Source organism: Sus scrofa, chromosome 1 (assembly GCF_000003025.6).
Source record: "Sus scrofa isolate TJ Tabasco breed Duroc chromosome 1, Sscrofa11.1, whole genome shotgun sequence".
In the NCBI taxonomy this organism is placed as follows: domain Eukaryota; kingdom Metazoa; phylum Chordata; class Mammalia; order Artiodactyla; family Suidae; genus Sus; species Sus scrofa.
Genome location: NC_010443.5, coordinates 37,585,608 through 37,592,121, shown reverse-complemented (window position 1 = coordinate 37,592,121; position 6,514 = coordinate 37,585,608). Strand labels below are relative to the sequence as shown.

The window sequence follows — 6,514 nt, the reverse complement described above, 5'->3', positions numbered from 1 at the left end:
CAAGTCCAGCTTCTGGCTAGGTGTGTATACTCAAGGTCAGCGGATCAAGGTGGCAGAGGAGTAAGATGTGGCGCTCACTTTCTCCCACAAACACATCAATAAAACAAAACAAAACAAAAAAAATGACCATCTACACTCAAGGTCAGAATATGCTGGTGGCCCAGGAGGGATCTCAGAGGGAAGGACTGCCGAAAAGGTCTGAGAAACTGGCATCAAACAAATACACTGCTCCTGGGCCTCTGGGTCAGCCCATTGTACTGAGTCACCACTCCAACAGCTAATTCTTTGGTCCTCTCTTACTAGAAGCAGGTAAGAGAATACATAGCCATAGAGGGGGGCTGCATGCTGACAAGGAAGGTGTGAGAGAGCTCCAAGTACCTTTCCATCCTCATGGCTTGAACTGAATGACTTCCTTCTCTGGGGCTACAGACAGGTCATGAGGGATAAAATTATCAACTCAGGAAGGAGAAGATGTTTATAGCTTCTGCTACTTTTACAAAAATAGATGAAGGGAAGGATTGTTTTTTCCACCTTTTGCATCCTGTAAACTTCCTTAGCACCATGCATGACTTGCTCCTTCTTCCAGAAATAGGGGAATCTAGTTGGAGGGTATGTGTTGAGGCCATTGTGCTTGATGCTTACAAGGGAAAGCTCTCCAACTTACAGGTTATTCCACTGCATGAGCTTCTTCCTTTTTTCCTTCCTTGCTCCCTCCCTCCACCTCTCCCTTCCTTCCTTTTTTCTTCCTTCTTTCCTTTTTCTTCCTTCCTTCCTTTTTCTTTCTTTATTCCTTCTTCCTTTCTTTCTTTCTTTCTTTTTCTTTCTTTCTCCTTCCTTCCTTCTCCTTCATGACTTATAACTTATATTCCATAATTATCCTACTTTAAGTATAATTTAAAATGCTTAGTTGTGCAACCAGAACTGCAATTGGATTTTAGAACATTTCCATCATCCCCCAAACAGCCCTCTTATTTATTAGCAACCACTCCCCATTCCCAGCCCCAGGCCACCACCACTAATCTTCTTTCTTTCTCATGGCTTTGCCTTTATTGAACATTTCATCTAAATAGAATCATACATACACTTTTGCTTTTGTTTGTGTCTTTCACTTAAGTATTCTTTTGAAAGTTTTATCTACATTGTAGCATATGTGAGTACTATTTATTTTCATTGTTGAATACTATTCCTTTGTACGGGCATACCACATTTTGTTTATCCACTCATCAATTAATCAATTGATATTTGGATTGATTCCACTCTAACTAATATGAATAGTGTTGCTATACACATTTGTGTACAAATATTTAGGTGGAAATATGTTTTCATTTTTCTGGAGTCCATATTTACTGGGAATTACTGGGTCATATGGTACATTTGTGTCTAGCATTTTAGAAAGTGCCAAGTAGTTGTTTGTGTTTGTCTGTGGCTCCAAGTAAATAGTTTGAAAACTCACTTTAAAAATGAAGCTTTCTCAACATTAGTTCATACATTCTTGAATACTTGTGTATCCTAGAATGATTTTTACTATTTTTAACCAAATTTCCCCAAGCTAATTGGCTTTAAAAAATTATAAATTTGTCTATGGCTATGGATGTTTTCTTTGCCTGTTTAGCTATTCTCTCAATTGTTTTTCAAATATACATATTTTAAATTTTTTATTCTTTTATTCATAAATGGAAAGTAAAACCTCTAATAGGGATGAAGACCTGAGCATGTTTATTGTGGTTCTTAATGAATATTACTGAAAACAGCATACAAATTGTAAATATTTTCCTAATGTTGAAAGAAAACAAAAGCTAAAAAGTACAGTCTTAATGTGCAATTAAATGAATTATGGTACATTCATGCAATAGAATGTCTTTCCATCATTTTTTTTTATAAGAGCAAAATTGTTCTGTGTAAACATATAAAATTGTCCCCAATATTTTAAAAGTATAAAAGCAAGTTACAGGGCAGTATGTGTAGCTTGCTTCTCTTTGCATGTGGATGGTGTATACATACGCGTCTTTGCTTACGCAGAGGAAGTATTTGGAAATATACCCACTCATTAATGGTAGCAACCATGGGGCACAGAATGAGTTATTTCATGCAAAACTGCTACTTTTTTGTAATTTATAGTTTTATTTTAAAATAAGCTTGAGGAGTTCCCATCGTGGCGCAGTGGTTAACGAATCCAACTAGGAACCATGAGGTTGCGGGTTCGGTCCCTGCCCTTGCTCAGTGGGTTAACAATCCGGCGTTGCCGTGAGCTGTGGTGTAGGTTGCAGACGCGGCTCGGATCCCACGTTGCTGTGGCTCTGGCGTAGGCCGGTGGCTACAGCTCTGATTCGACCCCTAGCCTGGGAACCTCCATATGCCGCGGGAGTGGCCCAAAGAAATAGCAAAAAAAAAAAAAAAAAAAAAAAAAAAAAAAAAAAAAAGCTTGATATTTCTGAAATTTATGCTGATGAAAGAAGACGTCAACAAATTCACTCACTGCTGTACATAAAGTTAAGTTTCTTAAACTAAATCTTTTTAGCATGAGATCAAATACAGTCTGCTCTTAGAAGGTCCCCAAATGCTATCTATTCTAACTCTTTAAAAGCCTGCTTCTGTTTCTTCAAGAAACGAAACACACCCAATATTGCGTAAAAGCACCATAGTGTCTGAAATGCAAAATAACCAGCTAGCTATTCTTCTCCACAGAATTAGCTGGGGCATCTATCACCTGTGTCTTAGATCGTCTATTTCTCTGTTTCCTTTTTTTCACTGACGGGACTGCCCAGAACCTCTATCTTGCCTTTTCCAGTTTCTGAATGAGGAAGTTTAATGTTACAGATAGTGATTTCACCCTCAGAGGAGGTGCTGTCATCTTTGTCCTCAGATGGTGAACTGTCCTCTGAACTGTCCTCTTTTGAGTCAGGCAGATTCATCTCAAAGGAGGCCACATCCATTTATTTAGCTTTTCCAAGAATCTCATCAGTATTTTCAATATTGAAACGACCAGGTGGTGGGTGCAGCTGCCATTTCTTTTCTCAGCTGTTCATGCCTGACTATCTGTGAGAGAAAGGTCTGTCCTTGGTCCAAGAAGGGACTCCTCTCCATCGGAAATGTTTAAAGAGTGGAATTCCTCCTGGAAGTAGTCTTGGAGTTGATGAGCAACCTGTCCCATTTCCCTCCTTGGCCGCTGCTCTCTGCCATCAGCAACTCCTTGGACACCAAGACCCCGGAGCAGTCCCCGGAAGATGATGAACTGGTGGGGCCAAACTGGGGCTCAGGCTGGACCTCCATGCTGCTTGCTGGTTGTCAGAGCCCAACACTGCTATTTGATTTTACTGAAATGGGAATGCTTTTCAACAATTGAAACTTCAAACAAAATCTCACATTTCAAAAGAACTAGGGCATCTACTTAAACGTTGGCGTATCTGTTCGGTTCATATAACTCCATACACTTGTGTTAATGTGATTTTGTCTTTTCTCAAAAGGCTTATTAGCACTTATTGCTCAGTGAAATTAAAGATATCCATTCTAATGCTTTCCTTCGACTTGACTGCCTCATTTCTCTTACCTCTTCTTATACCCTGAGCCATACTCTCTTCTCTGGCAATGCGCACCTACTTCATGTGCCCTCTGAGCATACTTCTCTATTTCTTTGGTCAAAACTACTGCCTCCTCTCTTCTGCTGTCTTGCTCATAGCCACTTCTCTGTGGAGCATTTGCACAGCACTTGGTTCTGGGATCATGGTCATCACTGTGGCCCACTGGGCTGCCTTGGTTCCTTCTCTAACAGAGCATCACTCATCCTTGACCTTCTAGCTCATGCGGCCTAAAGGTACACTGACAGCCTAAACTTAGAAAGAACATTATTTAGGACCAGCAACGTTGTGACTTAGAAGAAATACATTTCGTCATTCTCATATATATTCGGTCTTTGTCCACAGTTCCTGGCTCACAGCTCCCCAATCTGTTGGAATTTCCTAAATGAGAACTTAAAGGTATTTCTTACATTATGTTAATAAGATGACTTTTGAAACCCATCTAAAGAGTGGTTGCTGGGAGAACAACCATGCGGTGAGAGAGTTTTTCAGTTCCATTCTTCTTCCTGGGAAGGAAGAGGAACTAGAGATTGAATCAACTGCCAATGGCCAATGATTTAACACACACCTATGTAATAAAGTCTCCACAAAAATCCAAACACTGATACAAAGAAGTGCTAGGTTTCTTGAGGAAGGATTTTTTTTTTTTCATCTGAAAAGTTGGGGAAGTACTTACAGTAAAAGGAATACTTGGCCTGGACTTTGAAGAGATGAGAGGTGTCTTGGATAGGGCACAGAGTACAGGGGCGGTGGGGGAAGAGGTATTTTTAGGGAATTTTTGATGGATTATTTTGACTGAAGTGAAGAGTTTGAATAGACGGGAAGAAAACAACGTTGGTAATTAAAGATCTTGAATGTCTCACAAGGAGTTGCCCATTTTGCTATAGCAAATAGAGTCATCATTGAGATGGTCAGTATATAACAATATGGCAGGTATTTATGCCCTGGAAGCAGGGTGGTGACAGGAGAACTGGAGAGTGAAAGATTACAAATCCAGGCAGAAGATACGGTCCAGGATAGGAAGAGAGATCATTGCCTGAGTTAGAACCATGTCCGTGAAAACACCAAGGAAAAGACTGATTATGAAAGATGGTGCAAAGGAAGAAGGAAAAGGATTTCATAGCTGGTAGGATGTGCCAGGTAGGGTAGAGGGCAGTCAAGAGGACTTCAGATCTGCAAACCTAAATGAGATGGCAATTTGTTTAATATAAAAATAAGTTGAGCAGAGAAATGAGCGACAGGAGAGAAAATAACCGAGGTCGGTTTTTGATATGTATTATCTTAAGGGACAGGAAGAGGAAATATCGGCCAGCATTTGGAAATGCATTATAAATGGATACAAATTAAGCATCCTCTTTTTTTTTAGGTTAATTAAATTTCCTTCGCTCAGCGCCCTTCCCTTCCTGCTCAGGAGAAGCGAGCATGAGTCACGCTCTGAAAGACTCCTGCCAGGAGGAAACTCTGCAGATTCCACTTTTGTGGGACCAACTGCTTCCTCGCAGTAGGAAAACGAGGACATTCAAAACTTCCAAAGGCAATGCAGTTGTCTTTGCCTCCACACGCCAGGTAGGAGGAAGAGGGCCAGGCGTGAAGCGGTGAAGTGTCTCCAGGGGTGGGGCGCTTGCTCGCTTTCCCACCCCAGCGCTTGTGGGTCCATCCCAAGGAACAGATACAAGACTTCGCCCTCGGGGCAATAAATATAAAAGCCTCCCACCCCAGCCCCCGCACGTATAGCCAGCTTCATTCATGCCGCCAACAGACACTCTTGCAGCAGGTGGTGGTAAAAGTTCGGGGAGCGCCAACCCCCGGGGCGGGAGAGGCTGTGCAGGGTGGGCGGGCTGAGATGCGCAGCGGCGCGCGGGCTGCAGGAAGAAGGGGGCGGGGGCCAGCCCGTCCAGCTGCCCGCCTCTCCCGCAGAACAATGCATCTGTCACCCAGTGAGTGATAGGGCAGCGGCGGCTGAAAGAGAGGCGCACGTCTGGCCAGTCTTCCCACCGGGCTGGCTTGTGCGCCTCCCACTGCTCTTGGGCAAAGAGCCAGCAACAGGGGCCTTGGAAGGTTCTTGACAAGGACGTACCCAGGCGAGGAGGACCCGCAGAAGGAAGAGGAACAGACAAGGCTGCTTTCTGCCCTGACTTGAGCACAGCTATTGCCTTCATCCTTCCAGGCTTTGTGGCTCCTGCCTGCCTCGAGCTGCCCACAGAACCGCTTTTTAGAGAGGATGGAGAGCTTGAGGATCAATAAACCCTCTAGCTGCTATCCGGGAAGACTGCCCCGGGGTCAAGATCCCGGATTAATCGTGCAGGAATCCTGCTACAGGCTATTCCTGGCTCTGGCCCTACCCCAGCTCCAGCCTCAGGCGGTCCAGTCGCTCTAGTTCCCCTTTTCATCAACACTCAGATGCTTTCTAGGACCCAAGCCAGAGCCGGTCAGCAAAATATCAGTGACTCCCACTACCTGGCAGAAGGCTCGTGTCCTGACTGATCAATTTTAAAGACCAAAATCCTGATCATTGCTTTCAAATGTGGATATGAGCACACATACCGTACACACATTCATGCTCTAATATGATTATTTCACAAATATATATATTTACTAACAAACTATAGCCAGTCCTTCAGGAGCTGATCAAATGAATAAAAAACAAGACAATTAAGTTGATCAGCAGCAATTCATTTAGTGATAGTCTTAAGATTATTTATGCTTTAAAACAAGGTCCCTCTAATCTTGTTTCCGCTTTTATTTTGTCTAAGAATCATCCCCAGTTGTACTTCATTTCTTTTGAACCCAGGTCAACACCACAAATCCTTTGTTACCGGGCTGGTGATTAGGTTACCCCGAAGAAGCTAACCTTTACCAAGGCCACAAAATTGAGTTAGGAACCCAACTGGAATGGTCCCCAGGGATCTGGATTTCCAATTAGTATTCTACTTAGGACA

General features: G+C 42.8%; 1 pseudogene; it reads right to left on the bottom strand.

Moving 5' to 3' along the window:
• LOC110256951 lies at positions 2,428-4,388 on the bottom strand (annotated as a pseudogene).